Genomic DNA, 20,048 nt, shown 5'->3' with positions numbered 1-20,048 from the left:
GGAAAAAATGCCAGAAATACTGGAAATATTCCCAGAAAAGTTTTGCACTTTTTGCCAAGGAAAAAAAAAGCCAAATGTTGTATGAAAAATGTTTTGGCTTTTTTTCCAAAAAAAAAATCTGGCGTAATTTCCGGGAGCCGTTTATAAATATTTAGGTAGGTATAAAAAAAAAATAGTTAAAAAAAAACGCTTTTTAATTTGGCTTCTTTTAAAAATCCATCTAAGAAAAAAGCTAAATGAAACTGAAAAGTAAAAACGTTCCGCCCAATACAGCTTTTTTTTTTCAAACAACTTAAATTACTTTAAGTTAACAATCTATTTAAGACAGGGGTAATTACTGCAGTTGTCAATTGGCACTTGAAACTGGCACTTTACTGTCATTTTAACGCTAAGTATCTATCGCTTATAGAAGAATAATGAATTTTTTTAAGTTCTAGATTTTCTTGACATTTTCTTAATGGGTTTTTTTTTCTCTTATTGATTGAAAATTTATTCATTTATTTAGAAAATAAAAAAAAGGAGTTCGTACATTAATCAATCAATAAGTTTACCAATTTGTAGATTTTTCAAAGTAAACAATGTGTTTAGGCAAACCCGAAATTAGCATTAGATGATGCTCTGATAAAAGATAAATGATAAATATCTATATTGCAGAGTAAGCTTATTAATTTTATTTTTAATTTACAAACAATTCATCATTTACGATATATATAATCATCTCATACCCAAATGTATTGTTTATTAATTTTGTTTTTTTTCAAAAACTCTTAACTAAAACAAAAACAAACACAACAAAATCACAATCGATCTTCCTCAATTTTTCCCTCAAGGTTATGCAACGGAAATTGTGTAACAGAGATCCATAATGAAACGAAAATGTCGGATGTAATGAACTGAAAGTCCCATGATACCTCCAACGTCAATGGTCTCTTTTTCCCTTTGTTATTTGTATGTTGGCCAACCGCAATATCAACGGCAAGAAAGGAAGCAATTTAGAGTAAACGCTGGCATATACTTTACGCAAAATAAAAAAAAAAAAAAAATATCTATATCTATATAGAAATACAAAATATGTAGGTTCTCAGCTAACATAGAACAGAGTCAGTTCTATATGGAATAGGACAAACGCACTTACAGCCTAGGCATCAGCATCACCATCCAACACCATAGTAGTAGCATCAGTATCGCATCAACCAGCTACCTCTACTGGCCGTAAGAATATTTTTTTTTGTGATGAATACAAAATTCTTGCAATATGAGCATACTTTTCGTTTAGAAAAGGCGATAAAAAAAAGGACATTGTGCTATTTGAAAGCATTGTTTATACATATCTGTGAGAATTTAAGTGAGTATAGGTAGGCTTATAGGTGTATTACACAATATATCGAAAGATATCCACTACGGATATTACCAACATCGATGTTTCGGAACGATACGATTTATGTAATTCAAACAATTTTTTTCTTCTTCGGTTCACATCGCATTGGCGTGAATATAAATTATCTAAAAGTTCAAAAGTTTATATAGGTGCGCCTCGTCTCTCTATGTTATGATGCCACACAACATTGCTACGGTTTGGGGGGTAATGTTTATTTTAAAGAAGGACGAAATTTGGGTTTGGGTATGTAAGGACATTGGGTTGTGTCACGGAATTTTACTTCTTTTTTTTTTGTGTGTTGGGTTGTGATTTTGTGAAGGACAATAATGACCTTTTATACAAAGTTTTTGAGTTTTTGAAGAATTCCATGCTTTCAATTTATGAGGTTTTTTGGTGATTTTAAGCATTTTAAAAAAAAGGAAAGAAAAAAAAGGAGAGAAAAATGTTGTCACTGAAGGATGACAAACGAGATAACATGATCGACTTTTTAAAAAGGTAATTTTGTCTTGCTTCATTTGTGTCAAGAAAAAAAACTTAAATTTAGTCATATTTTAACTTTTTTTTCTTTTTTTTTTTAACAAAAGATGATGGTGTTTCTTAATCATTCATCAAAATGCTTGACATTTGACGAATTAGAGGGCTAGTGATTTTTATCCAAATTTAATTATACGTATGACCATGAGTTTTGTTATAACATTGATTTTTTTGTACAATCCAAAAGCCCCAGAAGCTTATTTTTTTTATTTTAGTCAGTAAATACTTAATTTATTTCTTTTTGATTACAATCGACATGATGACCACGCGACATGAAATAAGTTTTGTGAAACAGGTGATTAGCAATGATTGCCATTCAACTGCAAAAAAAAATATGTTAAATAAAAAATTATTGAGATAAAAAGTGAAATGAAAAATTCGCAGAAGAATTTGCAATAAAATATGGATGTCCAAGGTTGAGATGAAAGTATTTAAACTACAATTAAATATTTTTTGAAATATTTTATTGAATAGTAGTTCATTTAATCACTATTTTAAGAAAAATATAGCTTTTCACTGTGGACAAAATGATATTGAATTAGAGTTCAAAAGCACCCTTAAACATTAGCTTTTTAAGAACCTTATTTAGGGTGTGTAATGTAAAGAGATCCTTACTTCCGGTACCGCACATAAATAAAAATCCAAATCCTTATAACATCAAACATATTTTGATGCAAAGTCAAATAAAATCTTCAAACTTGAATCAATGAGTGTCGAAGAACCAAAAAGATTGCAGATATTCATATATGAAGAGTTTATGAGAAAAAACGGCTTAAGTCCAGCTTTAGTAATTGTGTTCTAGTTGTATTTAATAAGTACTAACTTTCTGAAACAGTTCATACTTTTTGAAGAGCAATTTCAAAAACAAATGATTTATTTTCATAAGTTAGTTATATGAGGAATCAAAGTATTTGCGTTCTTCATAAAATTGATTTTAGTGGACTCATGGACTCGTCAAATGTTCAAAAATACTTTCAGTCCTAGTTTTTGTGATGAAATTTTCCTTGTTTTAATCCCGTGTGGAGCTTATTCTGGATCAATTAAAACATTATTCTGACAGAATATATTTTTTCCGAATCCAAGCTAAGTCCCTAAGTTTCACGAGTAAACTTACGGTTAGGTCCCAAAATTAGGATATTCTTACACTGAAATTCTGAACATAAAATAAATTGGATAGGGATACATGTAATTGATTTGAACTATTTAATACCTTTGATCTTATTTGCATCTTTGTGAAAAATTGTGGCAACAAGAACATTTAGGTTTTTGAACAACAACAAAAAAGGGGTATATTCTAGCAAAAAAATTGTTCTGCTGTTTTCATTATTTTATAAAATGTTTCAAATGAAAACTATTTGTTTTAATTTATAAGTAATATTTTGAGTGGTTTTATGGTTTGAATTTATATTAAGGAAGTACTTTAAATAACAAATGCATACATTTAAAAAATTATACTAATTTGTTAAAATTTGTTTGTCAAATATTTTCTTTAAAAAACCGGTGCCGGTTCTTGTGTTCAGATTGGTCATTATAAAGCCGAAAAACTAATTATACTTGGAAAAACAACGACAAAAAAACTTTTAAAAATCATATATCGAAAATCTATGTCCATAAACATTTTTTTAGATATGATTTTCAAGTTTTCTGAGTTTAAATCTTTACGAAAAGTTTAAAGGCACTTGGTGTCCAAAAACTTTTTATTTTTTAATCTAGTTTTATTTAACATACAAAATTGAAGATTAGCATATTCTTTTTGGTTTTGACTTTTTGTGAAGAAACAGAGTCTCAGTTTTGGGAACCTATTATTTTGTATTGAAAAGGGTCAAACGTTTTACATTTTTGTGCTAAATTTTTAGGTATAAACTTCACGCAAAATTATTTATGAAGCAAGATGATTTTTTCGCGAACTGTTCTAATGACAGTTTTTGCTGGCTTTGAAATTGTGTCCTTCTTGACTTAATTTTTTTTTTAGGCGACGCTTCATTCATATTCAGATTCTCCTAAAGGAGCTGGTGAATGTTTTTTAAGGTTCAAACTTTGACCTGTTTTAAATATAGGAAAAATCAGCGAACCGCCCCATAGACCGATAATGAAATATTCATAAGTCTTTAAGAGGTTTTATCTAATCGAAAATCCAGTTAGCATTTTTGTCACAGTTTTCAGATATTTGCACATTCATATTTCGACTATCATTGTATCGGATTGTAACGAAATTCTATCAAATTTTTACAAAATTTACATTGCCAATAAAAAAAACTTACTTGAAACTCTTTCTCGCAAAAAAAAAAAAGGCGATGCATTAAAAGTGGGTATGGCTTATTTTACTAAAATTTTCGAAAAAAAAACAAGGCGTGTCTTTATATTTCAATTTTGTTTGCATTAAGATAAGTAGTTTAAATTTTGCACTTAAGAATGGCAAATCGCCAGCCTATAGCTAAACCTACAGAAACCAAATATTTGTTTGACAGTTTTCCATTGTAGATGTTTGAAACGTGTGCGTTTATAATAAACAAATACCTAGCAATTTTTAAAAACAATAATAATAGAGGGAGGCATATCTAAATTCTAAATCGCCTGATAACGAATGAGTTGTTTAAATTTTTTTTTTTTTGCTTTTTGGAAAATTTCCAACAAATATTTCACAAATCTAGAACAAAAGAATTGTTTTTTTTTTTTTTGAAAATTCATCACAATATTGGTCATCTTATATGTTATTTGTATAGTAAGACGAATGTGTCACATTTTTAATTATTATTGTGTGCACACATAAAAAAAAATAAAAAAAAAAATAAGATTCTTTTTTAAGGACACAGGATTTAGTACCATACAATAGATGTTCATATAAAAACAAAAATAACACCAACTTATGTTCACCATTATAAAAATATAGCCTACACTTAAAATGTTTGAAGGTCAGACCTTACCTATATTCTTCTTTTATATTTGCAATATATTTTTTAAGGGCAATCTGAATCCTGACTTGTACTATCACACCGACATTTCCTACCGAAAATGAGGGTACTTTGTTTACATTGTAATTACAAAAACCTCCAAGAGGATATCTCGTCGTAAAAAAGGCGCTCTCTCAGCCCTTCAAAACCAGAAGAAAATTGTAACTTTTTTTCTATTTCAGTCAAATGACAACTATTTACTACCTATACCTAGACCTTGACTCCCTGTGAGCTTCGGCAACACTTATTTATTTAAGTTTTACATTTATGCTGCAATAACTTTAAGAAATTGTCGAAATTAATTTCAAAAATAAGTGTTCAATGAAACATTTCGTACAGCAACGAGTCTCATTTTTAGATAATGGTTAACTTTAATGAACATATCGTGAAACCATTCAATGTTGACTCATCATTTGCCAATTCATCCAGATAAATACACTAGGTAGGGTACTTGCTGCGGTTTGTGTGCCAGAGGCAATATTTTTGAAAATGGAATAGGATTTTAGCAGGTATCTAATGAAATGAACCGAAAATCGAATAATTTGAATGAACGATTTGAAGGATACATGGTTGCGAATTGCATTTGTTTTATTTGTAGTATTGAAAATTGTGTTAAGCAAAGTGGTCAAATTCATTAAACTAAGTGTTGGAAATTTAAAATAAAAAAATTCAAGCAATCTGTTTCAAAAAAATATACATATACATAACTTACTTGATCTAGTAATAAAATTGTATTGGTAATTTTTATATTTTGTTGCAAGCAATATAAAAGAAAAGGTCTTTTTTTGGGAAATTTCGTTAAAATGCTGAATATTTTTAATTGCAACTAGGACTAAATTTTCAGAATTTTTGGAACGGACCTCATACAAAATGTGCGGATTTGAGTTCCCAGTTGATTTGTCTGAATTTTTAATATATTGTACTTGTGAAACATATAGGGCCTATATTATAGGCATTACAACATTAAGGCAATCTGTTATTTTTTAGGTGGTACTATTTTTCTCTGTGTACCTTTATCGTTATACTAGTCGAGAGTTATATTTTCCTAAAGGTAGTGTCTAAAGAAACATTTTGTACATAGGTTGCATAGCGATGTCATGTCAAGAGTCAAGGCATAGGGTTCCTTAAAGTTTATGTTTTGAGTTTTTTCAACGGTATCTTTTTTATTCGGAAAGTCTTAGGCCCATTTGCTGAAACGAGTCTTAAATATATATGTGAAACATAAACCCTTAAGTTCTACATAGTGGTTTGCACGAACTTCAAATTGTGTCATAAATTGCTCTAAGTTTAACATAACTTAGGGGGAAGAAATAGTAGAACTTAAGGGTTTTATGTTTTACTTAAAGTATTTTATTGACCAAAACAGAATGAACGCGGCTTCAAAAATTGATGTATGTGGTAAAAAAGGAAATAAATTATCAATTTAATTTATAATTTACTCACATTCATTAGCATTAACCATCTACTGATGGTAAAATTCACAACACACATTTTTGGAACACTGTTTGTTTTTTGTTTTTATATTGGTCATACTAATTTATGACAAACAAAAATATTAACAAAACAAATTCTGTCAAATGAATATTTTTTCAATTAAATTTAACACACTTTTATAGCCACTTTCACTATTTTACACTTTTTTTCTGCAATTAAAATTGCCAAAATAATAAATTTGTTAAATTAATCCCGGTAAATTGCTCAAAAACAGTTCAAATTAACTGACGTTTGTGTCGTTTGACATTTTAATTTGAAGTTCTCAGCGATTTATCGCATGAAAGTAAATCGTTGCTAGGTTTAACATAAATATTTTTTAGAAACTTAGAATAAAATAAGTAAAACATAAGAGTTATGTTCGACCTATCTAAGATTAGAATTTATGACTAGTATGAGCAAATGGGCCTTAGAGGTATAAGAAAAATAAGACCAGAGAAAATTTAATTTAAAAATTTAAATATTCAGGACAGACTGAGTCGATAGATATTATGAATATATGGAAGTCACGCACATGCAAAGAAAAACTGTAAAAAATTAAAAACCTGAGTTATGGACGTTTAAAAGTCAAAACCCTCCAAATCGGTGCTTGACAAATAATTCACAAAAAATAAATACGAAAAGTATTTGAAATAATTTGTTTGTTGTAAGAAAGAAAAAATAAATTAAATTTGCACGTACCTACATATCTGTCAAATTTTGGATTTAAAAATTTTGTTTCTTTCAAAAAAAAAAGTATATGTAAGAACAGTTTTCTCGGGACCTAGTAGGTCTTTTTGAAGATATTGAAGTAGGGCTTATTGAAGATTGTAAACCTAAGTCAATAGGTCTGTTTAATGAATCTGATCCGCACAAAAAAGAACAGAAAAGATCCGAAAAATACAAGTTTTTATGTTTCATAAAAAAAAACTCGCCCCAACTTGTTCTAAAATCTGTCATTTTATGTTTCATGAATTTTTTCAGCACACACTGAGGGAAAAAACAACTTAAAATCAACGAAAATCACGTTGATTCAACTAGTTTTCGGAATGTTTTTGCGTTAAAGATGAAAATTTTAAAATCCAAACATAAGATCGTTAGTTAGTTTCCCGTTACAAAACATCCTTAAATCAAAGTTATTTCAACTTTGAAAAAATGCATCAATTTAAATAAAAAAAAAAGTAAAAATTTGCAGCCAGTGGGGATCGAACCTACAACTCTTGGTTGACTAGGCGAGTGGTTTACCAACGTGATTTCTCATTGCTGAAAAAAAGGGTGATAAAATGCAACAAAAGCTAAGGTCCGACAAAAATAAAAATTTATTTTACGTTGTTTCAATTTTAATTTAAAGATGTTTCATGTTAGTTTTCTCAACATTAAATCAACGTTGACCATATTACATTTAACGTTGCGTTTTTTCCTTCAGTGCAGAAAAGTTGAAGTGTCAATTATTGTCAGCTGTTTGTTTGATTGTGAACAAAATAAGAGAAAATAAGATTAAGGTGAATTTCTTAAGAGTTTTTGATTAAAATAACAAAAACAAATTACGGGAATATTAAAAGTGCTAGTAAATCATTTATTTTAGTAAAAAATTATTTCAAGAAATGATTTTGAATTAAACATTTTTGCAACTGATATAGACAACTGTCAATCTTGTTAAATACCAAGTTGATCTTTTCTGTTCTTTCTTTTTCTGACAGTTTTTACAAACTTGTACTGCTCTGATCTGTTCTGTCCTAGATTTTTTTTCAATAAACACACCTAATTAGAAAGTGGAATGTTCGGGCTACCTAGAAACAAGAGTTAAACATGCATTTTGTATGTATAAAAACAAAAATTTTTTTACTTTTTTTTAGATTTTTTTTTAATAATAATTTTACTATAGGTATGCCTGTAAGACCTTTTTTAAATGCATAAAATTCATACTGCACGGGACTAGTTAAAAGTAATAGAAAGAAAGGAAAGAAAATAAAATGACTGTAAATTTTAAAAATCGATTTTTTTTAGCTACAATCAGAGCAAAATTTTACCAAAAAAAAATATTTGCTATGGCTATGGCGGGTCAAACGAAATATTTGTAGATTCGTAGTAAATTTAGGGAAAATTAGAGAAAAATTACAAATATGTAAATTGATAGTTACCTAGTTGGTAGAAATTGCCAACTAACGAGTACGGTTAAAAATACAAAATTGAAATGTCAATTCAAAGCTTTTTCCTTATTTTTTTTTTAAATATAATTTTTATACGACATTCAAAAATAAGAAAAAAAAAAAAACTAAAATAAAACAAATAAACTAAAAACTTTTCGAGTAGATTCATTTTTTTTTTAATTCTATCTCATTTTAAAATGAATTTATGATACTACCTATTAATATCTTATACCACTGACAAGCGTCATGACCGACAAATTATCCAACCAAATTCCACAAATTACAAATAAACATGTCACGAATTTCAAAGAAATATATATATATATATGTACATATATACAAATAGATTTGTTTTAAAATAAAACTGATGTTATACATAATACCTACTATAGCTCATTGACCAATAAAAAAAAAAAATCATATATAACATCAATATTCATATATGTTTATCCACAGTTGTTTTATTACTCATATATAGTCCATAAAACTATTATACTATAGTTTTATTTTTAAACGTAAATGATTTTTTTGCCAAAAGAAACAAAGACCCAAATTACAACATGCTAACTTACCCCTCTCTCTAAAGAGAAAATAGTACAAAAAAATAAAAAGAAATTCCTTTCAATTATAACGCAAACATAAATTTAAACACATCCTAGTCATTGGTTTTTATGATGGAATATCTTTTATTACAAACGAGCTCAAAAAAACCTTTAGTTCTTTTTCAAAGATCTCTCAAGAATAAATAGTTTTTTCTTTTTTTTTTTTTTTTGAAAATAACTTCACTTAAACAGACCATCATTGCAACATCTAGTTCTTTTTTTGTATATTTCTTTTTTTAACTAGCATTTTTCTAGTAAAACATAAAAAGTGTCCTTGTGAGTGATGACAAGCGACAACGTCGTAGTCGACGTGCAGGCAGTTTGTGTCATTATAGAATGTTATATGCACACATGAAAGACCTACAAAATCCTTGAAAAAAAAAAAAATAAAGAAAAAAAAATGTGAATCACTCCTAAATGAAAAGCTAAAAACCTCATTTTTACATGTTTTTTCCTTTAGTGTCCTACACACTACACAACACACGACGACTTACACTATAATAATACCAAAAGGAAAATGTTGTGTGTGACTTTTAATGAGAAATTGACAAGAAATTTCAACAACAACAAAAAAAAAAACATCAAAAATAAAAAATAGAAAAAACAACAACAACAACAAAACTACCTACCAATAAAACAAAAAACACCTAGGCAACAATAAAGCAGCAAAAAATACAAAACAAAAGCCTCGTCGTCCTGCCACTGCTGTGTGCCTCTGTCGACTATATTTCACATCATATTCATATTTATGAATATAAACATATCCTGGTTTTAATTGCGGAAGCTGTGTGACACAATAAGTTTAAGTGAAGGCGGACTAGCTTAAATTAAAGCTTCGTAATCACAAGACATAATATTATATTTTGCATGTGGTTCCACACATTGCCAAAGGCATTTTACCACACCAACACCGCAGGCTGAGCAAAAATAATACGACAATGGGTGAACAAAAATAAAAAAAACGAAACGGGGGGAAACTCAAAAGGAGGTGAAAAGAACTCAACCACGGACCTACTACAGCAACAGCAATCTCCTCCTCAGTCAGCATCCCTTCAAAACAACTATTCCTACCCACCATTCAGCACTACCAACGCCCCCCTTATTTGCGCGCTTCTTGCGTAGGTAAGGTACATTGATAGGTAGGTAGGATCCTTGCAACAAGGTTGCCACTTGAAATTAAATCTAAGCACCTGTTCTATAAATTCTAACAAAGAATCCCAATTTCAAGGTTTGAAAGAAAACAATGTTTTTTTTTAGCTATGAGGAAATTCTTAATTGATAAACCTCCCTTTTAAATAGGGTTTATAATTTTCAAGGCTTCATTTAAGACAAAAAATAATAGACAACTTTTTTATGTGTTTTCTTTCAATTTTTAATTTTTAACAGTTTTTTTTATCAAAATTCTTTATAAACTCAATATTTACTCCAAAACCAATTTAAGTTTATGTCCTTAAAGGATATCCATGTTCTGAGTTCTAAACCTTTCTAAGAAAAAAAAAAAAAAAATTAACAAAGTGGTAACCATGCTTAGTTCTAGTTACCACACACATAAGTTTTGTAGTAAATTGTTAAGGGGTTAAAAATACCAACAACAAAAAATACTAAATAAAAAAAGACTTCTTGTGGCGAAGTAAAGCAACTAAAACAGCCAAAGAACCTACACCACAATTTTTCTTATCCTTTTCACGAATTTGTTTTTTACTATTTTTTTTTACTTCTACCCTACCTACATACCAAGCTATCTTTAATGTACGTGCTCGAAGGACGTGTACCAACCTATTAGATGAAGGAAAGAGATCTTGAAAATGCAAGAAGAGAAAAAAAAGGAGCAAATATAGTCATCGTCCTTTTGAAGCAACAACTTCCTAAGCAACATGTCGATGGAAAAAAAAAAAAACTTTTTTATTTACCTTCCCCCACCATATTTATTACCACCATTCATTAGTTTCTGTTATCACTGATGTTGTTTTTTTTTTTTATTTTTTTTGTAAGTTTCTTACAATCAATTTTTATTTTTATGTGAAAATCTGTTTAACTTTAAAAACTTTAACAAAACACTTGTTTTTTCTCTCAGGACATTTAGACCTTCACTTTTGACACGAAAAAAAGTCCAAACGAAGTTAAAAAAAACTTCTTTTTCAAATCTGTCAAACTTATCAATCAAATTGTAAACAAAACAATTTACTTGGTGTTTTTAACATGACAGTTCGGTTTTGATAAACTTTAAACGAAATAACCAAGACAAAACGCACAAAAAAACAACAACAAGAAAAAAGGAATCACGAAAAGAATATCCTTGATATCCTTGTAACTTTCACTTGTTATACTATTTTATATTTTTATACCACCACCATCATCGTCATCATCATCATCACCGTTAAAAGGGGCAGTCAGTTTTTATTCTTGTTGCATGAAACAAGAAGAATGGTGGTAAAGAATAAACCATATCTTAAATTACAAATCTTAAGAACAATTTTATGGCAAGTCGTAACAACAAGAAAAAAAAAACAGTTCCTTTTAATTTAGAAAAAAAAGGACTTTCTTAAGTAAGAAAGTTATAGGGAAAAAAAACTGTCAAAGTTTTTTTTTGTATTTTTTTTTTTTGTAAATATCTAAAAACACAAACAAACAATAAATAATACCGCTAGATGGGATTTATATTATTTTTTTTAACAGAAAAACACGCTCTGGGCGGTAGACCACGATGAACTGAAGTTTTGTACCACGAAACAAACTCAAAGAGGCACAGAACGAGTGTTCACAATTCAAACTATACACAAAAACAGCTTTGGTGTACCGAAAAGAAGCAAAAAAAGCTTTTTCCATGCCATGCCACAAGATATTGCAAGGTTGCCGTTGTGTGGCTTTTAGTTGATAGAAATTGAACATATTGATTCGATGGGAACTATCGAATAAAAACTATCAAACTATCGATAGCTGTAAAATATTTATGCACTCGATAGTTTTAAATCATTTATTTAGTTACTATTTTCATTCGAATAGTTTTTTCATTCGATAGTTTTGTATTCGATAGTTTTTTCATTCGAATAGTTTTTTTTTATTATAGTTTATTCGATAGTTTATTCGATAGTTTTTATTCGATAGTTTTATTCGATAGTTTTTGTTCGAATGAATAAATGAATGAATGAATGAACTATTCGATAGTTCAAATCATTCAGTTACTAACTATCGATAGTTGGAATCATTCGATAGTTCCCATCACTACAAAATATATTGTGGAATGTGAACACTTCATAGAAAATATTAAATATTAAACTGGAATTTGTAACAATGCCCGGGATCTGGTTTCGATTCCCAGACTTCAACACCTAAAATAAAAGATTTTTTTTCAGGGGTACTACCACTTGCGGGGAATTGACAAATCATCCAAGAGTATCATTGTCATGAAGAAGTGCATCTCTACTTAGCCATTCGCACTCGGTGCGAAAATCATTGAAGAGCTCTTTGATTTTTAACTCACATAAATCCTTTTTTGAATAAATGGATTGTAAAACGTTAAGTGAGTGTTACTTGAAACAATGCTTTTAAGGTCGGTGACTGCTCAGATTAAAAAAATATGGCGATTACTCTTAGTACCTAGATAATGTTGGTAATTTATGTACATTATATTATTATTAATATATCAAAAAACAAAACCAACCTCCCTGGATAAAACTGAGTTTTATGGTTTTTCTAATAGTTTATTTTTGCCAGAACTGAACGAAATTGAAACGGGACCACATTGCAGCTACCAGCTTTCAAATACAATAAGAATTATCAAAATTGATTAACTCAGTCCAAAGTTGTGAGGTAAAAAAAAAAAATAATAAAAAAAAAAAATACAGACGAATTGAATACCTTCTCCTTTTTGGAAATCGGTAAAAATAGGGTCCACCCAAGATTGATTTTTAAATTTGCCTAAAAATTACTTTATTGTCAAAGCGAATAAATGCATTGCAGAGCATACGTGTGAATACACGGTAAATAGTTGTTCAAAGCAGTTCTAAATTTAATAAAAATTGCCTAGGGCAAGTTTAGGATTCGTAAAAAAAAATGGAGAATGCCAAAAAAGTGGGTTTGGCAATTCTGTCTGTCTGTCTGTCTGTCTGTATGTACCTTGAGTTACTACTGGAGTGATTTTCTTCAAACTTGGTAGTAAACAATTTTGAGAAATTCCAAACTTAACCGTCAACCGTTAACTGTCATATAACGGAAATAGAAAAGTTACTTTTTTTCAAAAATGGCTCTAACGATATTGATTAAAATTTTTGTGTAGTATTAGGTACACATAAGAGCCAACTTATGAAATAAAAAAAAATATTGTTTGTAACGTTATTAACGGTACCGTCATAAAACGTTTTTTTTTTATTCGTGAATTTCTCTAAAACAACAAAGCCGATTTCAACCAAAATTTGTATACAAAAACGTTCAAGTAATCGTTATATAAAAATTTTACAAAGTTTTGAAAAAAAAAACACGTTTCTGGATTCTCAAAAAATATTTCAATTTTTTTTTTTTTTTTAAATCAATTTTTTGAAAATGGTTAAGAAATTTCGATAAAATAATTTTTTGAAAAATGTTAGAAAATATGTATACATAAAAAATAATTTTTTTTAAACGGCTCTAACGATTAGATTAGATTTAGATTCTTCCTTTATTCATTAGATAAATTACAATTTTTTTTTTTTCTATTGGAAATACGGACATGACAATGCTGCCGTCTGCCGGCTCTAACGATTTTCAAGTTTGTTTCTTCTAAAAACTCCCTTTTATACAAGAAATCAAATGACATACTTGGTTTTGTGTGATTGTTTAAAACGGTGCGGTGTTTAATTTATTAAATTCCCTTATTTTGTTCTCTAACAAACTTTAACATTAGATTAACTTATATCATAAGAGCAATTAAGTGCGAGTCAGTCGTGCATTTTATTTAATAAGCGTTTGATTTTTAAAAATAGCGATTAGATACGACAAACTTTTTCAAAGAAAAGATGATATTCTTTTAGAATGTAATACATTTTTAAAGCATAGTTTTAATTTTCTTTGTGGTTATTGGTTGTTAAGATATAGATGATCAAACAAAAATTGATCTTTTTTCATCAAAACTTGTTTTGTTAGAATCCGTTGCATCTTTCGAAGACGCAAAATTTTAAAAATAACAATCTGAATTGTCTGTGAATTTTAATAATTTCAGGAGAATTTGGAAATGTAATTTCTGTATGAAAATACTGACAGTATTTTTGGTGGTTATTGATCTAATTAAATTGAAATTTCTCAAAAACTTATAGTGCTAAAAGAATTTTGTCTTCTAAAAACACACGAAAACCTTTAAGAAAAAAATTATTAGGTTCAAAGCCGTTTTTCGTTCAAGACCCGATGTAACTTTTCAATAAAAAAAGTGTGCTTTCGAATTTTATTCAATTTGTAATTTTGCAACATATTTTTGTAATATTCATTTTGGATCATTTTCCAAAAATTCTAAGCGGCAACTCTTTTATGTTAAGACAAAACTATTCCGACGGCGCGACTTGTAGCAGCAAAGCTTTTGCTCCATTCACATATGAAATGACATTAAAGATTATACTTTATTCATTTTTCATTTTCACCCCCAAAAGGGAAAAAGAAACACAAACAAAAACAAAAACAAAAAACACAAAAAAAGAAACGAGTATTGTGTAAATGTAAAAAAATTATTATATGAAAACGTGAGCTCTTGGTAAAGTTTTGTTTTGTAGTGATAAACTTCCACTCAACTCAATGGGCAAATAGTATATGCTGTGTTGTTGTGTTGTGGTGGGTGGCTACTCTTGCACTCGTTATGTGTTACCTCTTCTTGGTGGGTTTTATAGTACCCACTCATAAGTATAGGCTCTTTTGTTTGAGCTCTTGGAAGAACACTCAACATCAATGGATGTGGTAACAGCTCATTTCCTCTTTGGTGCTCGAAAAAAAATGTTCGTTTGCTGCTGCTACTACTGCTTGCTGCACAGTTTGTGTACCACTTGCGGAAGAAAATGCATTCGTATATTCATCATAACGTTAGATGATTTTTTATTTTTTTTTTTTTTATTTTTGAAGATTTAATATGAAAAAAAAAGTTTAAACTCAAAGTAAGAAAAAGTATAGAAAAGATATAAGTGATGAAAAAACACAAGAAGTATCCTTAAAATGCATAAGTTGTAAGCGCGGCGGAATTAAAGTGTTACTCAGACACTGAATTGCACTTCCGTAAAGTTTTCCTTCTTTTTGTAGAGCAATAGGTTCGTTTTTGTACTTCTTTTGAAGTTAAATAGTATAGTTCATCAAAATTTTGAGTTGGTGGGAAGTGGGATCGCAATTAAACGAAAAAGCAAAACATTTTGGAAATAGAAGCACCAAACGTGTTGCTTAATGGTGACTAATATTTGAACTACTTGTACTTTAATAAGACTGATGGTGGCAATGCTCTGCCAATGAGCATATTTAATAAGTGTTACACGGATTTTATACTATGAATTTCACATACAGTGAGAGAAAACAGTCAGAAAATTTAGATCAGTAAAATTCTAGGGTCACACAAAATTACATGCAGACGGTATTTGCTTTGAAATTTTGAATTTTTGCTTTTGGCTTATGACCAAGAGTGGAAGCAATTAGACTTTCCAATTCAAATAGCAAGGTACCTACTGCAATTTGCAAATTGAGAAATATAAATGCCAAGAATTCCAAACTACAAAAATCAAAAGAGATAAAGTAATTAGAAATATCTTGAATATTTTTGCAGATCTAAACATAAGAGGAATACTATTGTATAAGTTAATATATTTGTAGCAATACTGGATCGCAAATACTTGCTTTTATAGTTTAAGTAGTTTATAATATTACTAAATCACTTTAGAAATGATTTATAACTGCAAACGAAGTTTGTTGTTTGTTTTAAAATTCATTGCAGCAGTTTTATTTATATTTTTATTTATAATTTTCTTTTAAATTTAGCCAACAAAATTATTATGCATTATTTTTACTTGCGATATGGCATATACGGTCTAAAGGGAAATTTTAGGGTTCGTAAAAATAGTAGAACTCGAGATAAGAATATTACACTACGATGATGGATAATGCCAAAAAATTGGGTGTCGCAGTTCTATCGTCTGTCTGTATATATGTACCTCAAGCTGCAGCCCAAACTACTGAGTTATTCCCTAGGGGATATAAGAATTTTTTTAAAGTATCGAAACTAATGGTACCTGCTATTGTTTTTTTTTTTTTTTTTTTTTTTTCAAAAACAGCTTTTACGATTTTGATTCAAAGCTAAGTAACGGTTATGTTAAAATTATATTTTTAGAAAACACATTTTTGATTTTATTTGTCTAATCTATTTTTTGAAAATATTACATTATATTAATATTTTCTAAAAAATTGCATTCCAACTTTTTTTTTGAAACACGTTTAAAAAAAATAGTTTTAATTTTTTTAATGGCTCTAATAATTTTCATTCTTTGTTTTCTCTTTTTTGGAAAATTTCTTTTACGAGAAATCAAATGGCGTACCCACTTTTTTTTAGGTAGTAAAAACTTTGTTTAAGTGACTATAAAGACAATTTTATATTTTTTTACATTAACTATAATATTATATGTTTTAAAAATAGTTAAAAATCAAATTATTATTTTTCATTATTCATGTTCATAAAAAGCTTAGAAATAAAAAGAACTTTTTCCACAAGAGCATCAATTCAACTAAATTCAATAAAATTATTTAAAATTAAATTAGGATAATAAACAAAATTCAAATTAAATAAATTGCACGACTGGGGTCGCACATACTTGCTCTAATGCTTAAAGTAACTCTAATGTTAAAGCTTTTTGTTTTTATTCAAGAAATTTATATTTTGATATTTTGAAGAAATTTCAAAAGTAGTATAAAAAATTAAATCTGTTTTTCTAATTAATTAAAAACCGTTTTAAATGATTTTTTTACAAAAACTCAAGTATGCCATTTTATTCTTTGCATAAAAAGGTATTTTTAGAAAAAAAAATCGAAAATCGTAGGAGCCGTTTTTTAAAAAAATAATTTTTTTATAAATAAAAATTTTCTAACATTTTTCAAAAAAAAAGTTGGTGTGCCATTTTTAAGAAATAATTAATTTACACATAAAAACGAAATTTAAAGATTTTTTGGCAAACCGTTTTCAAAAAATTGATTTTTCAAAAAAAAATGTTTGAAATATTTTTTAAAAATCCAAAATTTGAAAATTTTCTTAAATTTTAATATTACCTTTACTTAAACGCTCTTGTATAAAAATTTTCGTTGAAAGCGGATAAGTCTTGTACGAGTTATTCATAAATAAAAAAAACCGTTCTATGACATGTACCGTTAATAACGATACAAAAAATATTTTTTTTATTTCAAAAGTTGGCTCTTATGTGTAATACTTCACACGTTAGAGCCGTTTTTGAAAAAAAAAATTAACTATTATCTATTTCCGTTATATGGCAGGTACCGTTAGTTTTGGTCATAAAAATTAAATTCCGATTTCCCCTCTAGGGAATCACCCAAAACTGCTAAATACCCAAGTTTGAAGAAAATCACTTCACTCGTTTAGGCTGCAACTCCAGATAGAGACAGACACATAGACAGACAGAATTGCCGGACCCACTTTTTTGGCATTCTCCATCATCGTAATGTCACGTAAAATTGTTATCTCGAGTTCGATTTTTTTTTACGAATCCTAAACTTGCCCTATAGTTCCTATATCGCAAGTAAAAATGGGCGTTTCAGTAGGTGGAAATTAATTGTGCTTCGTTGTACTTAATCAATAAATAAAAATCAGTTCTTATTAAATTCGGTTGACGGATTCAGAATTAATTGATTTAAAACCAACAGCTCATACAGCCTAAAAAGCTGAGCCCTGCACCGCTTTGATCGACGTCGCTGATGCCATGGTATTTCGGCAGGACATGATCACATGACAAGGCATAAAGAAACATTTAGTACACATAAGAATCTGCGGGAGTTTGGGACATAAAAAATAAAAATAATATAAAAATTGACCGGCCTCTTCGACAAGAAGGAGAAGCAGATTGTTTTTAATGGAACAAATATCTTTTAAGGGAAACATGACAACATGATAATCATTACCCGAGCACTATTTTACAAACATTTTCATAAGCTGAAATGCAAAGTTCAAACATGACCGTTTGATCGTACAAGCACAAATGAGGTTGTAAATCTTTTAAATCTAGCAAATAAAAGGAAATGGTTTTGAAGAACTGGAAAATAAAATTTTAGGAAATAGCTGACATCTTTAAGACCAAAAACAGCAATGTGTCTTTGATTGCAAAAGTTGTTTAACAAGGTAATGGCGGCCGTATTTTGGTATTCGCCGGAATTCATATCCATCCAAGTTTTTAAAATTTTGCAAAAGGCAAGACAGCCAATTGCCAGTATTAAATTGCGTTATTGTTGCAGATGAAGGAAGAAATTGCAAAATAAAACGACATGGAATATAAACTAGCCAATTCCAGGAAATTGGTCAAATTCAGAAAATTCTACGTACGCCCATGACAAGAAATTTTATAAAATATTTTTTTTTCTTTAACTCTACATACGTAAGTCGATGCTTTATTTGTATTTATTTTTAAAAAAATTATAAAAAGCATCTCTTTTTATTATGCTACAAAACTTTAACTATATACTATAAAATCTAGTTTTTCGACCCCTTCACCACCTCCCTTACTTTTTTGTTTTATTAAAACACGGTTCTTAAAACAAAGCTGATATGAAGATTTTTAGGGATTTTGAAGCTGCTATAGATGGTGAAATTTTGAGTCCCTAACAATCGATAACAATTCATGCGATCCTTCATGGACTACATTTGTAGTAATGGTCTCATTATGACCATCTACCATGTAGATTAGGGTGGGTCAAAAAAATCGAAATTTTTTTTTTTATTTGGTACTCCGAAAAATCGATTGCTAGACCCCTCTAGAATATACACACCAAATATGAGCTCTTTATATTAATGGGAAGGTCCTCCGCTTTGCAATTTTCCATTTTTACATCAAGCTTCTACTAAAAAAAAATAATTTTTTTATTAATTGACTTTTTAGCAAATTTCTTTTCATATTCTTGTAGGAAATTGAACGTTCTACAAAAAAGGCCTTATACACTTTTTTCGTTTATCTAACCGTTGAATAGATATTTGAGGTCCAAAAATCGAGAAAATCTTAAGAAATTCGTTTTTTGTTCTTAATTTTGTAACAAATTGAAAAATTATAATGATCAAACGCGTAAGACATATTCTTGTTGGAAATTGATTGTTCCACAAAAAAGGTCTTAATAACTTTTTTCATTAATCTAACCATTCTAAAGATATTCGAGGTCAAAGTTAAAAAAAAATATAAAAACATTTTATATTTTTAAAAAATTTCTAATTCACTGAAACTTCATTATTTTCAAATTAGCAAGATATATTCTTGTAGGGGCTTAAACGTTCTACAAAAAATTCCTTGGAATGAAATTGATTGCTTTAACCGTTTAGAAGATATTCGTATCCAAACCAATGCTCACTGATTTCAATAGTTTTCTTATGACCCGTATGCATTGCGATTTGGATTAGAATATCTTCTAAACGGTTAAAGCAATCAATTTCATTCCAAGGAATTTTTTGTAGAACGTTTAAGCCCCTACAAGAATATATCTTGCTAATTTGAAAATAATGAAGTTTCAGTGAATTAGAAATTTTTTAAAAATATAAAATGTTTTTATATTTTTTTTTAACTTTGACCTCGAATATCTTTAGAATGGTTAGATTAATGAAAAAAGTTATTAAGACCTTTTTTGTGGAACAATCAATTTCCAACAAGAATATGTCTTGCGCGTTTGATCATTATAATTTTTCAATTTGTTACAAAATTAAGAACAAAAAACGAATTTCTAAAGATTTTCTCGATTTTTGGACCTCAAATATCTATTCAACGGTTAG

The 20,048-nt window shown here is 28.7% G+C and overlaps 1 protein-coding gene across 3 annotated transcripts in view; it reads right to left on the bottom strand.

Moving 5' to 3' along the window:
* The window catches only part of LOC129907405 (pseudouridylate synthase RPUSD2-like), a 133,169-nt gene that overhangs the window by 66,928 nt on the left and 46,193 nt on the right, over nt 1-20,048 (bottom strand). Inside the window, exon 1 of one of the 3 annotated variants that reach the window (XM_055983585.1) lies at nt 11,086-11,616. The exons of the other annotated variants lie outside the window; for them this stretch is intronic. The gene's annotated coding sequence lies outside the window, so the exon portion shown is untranslated. Of the gene's footprint in view, nt 1-11,085; nt 11,617-20,048 lie in introns of those variants that run through there. 3 annotated transcript variants of the gene reach the window in all.

Source organism: Episyrphus balteatus, chromosome 1 (assembly GCF_945859705.1).
Source record: "Episyrphus balteatus chromosome 1, idEpiBalt1.1, whole genome shotgun sequence".
Classification (NCBI taxonomy): domain Eukaryota; kingdom Metazoa; phylum Arthropoda; class Insecta; order Diptera; family Syrphidae; genus Episyrphus; species Episyrphus balteatus.
This window is presented reverse-complemented; position numbering and strand designations above follow the sequence as displayed.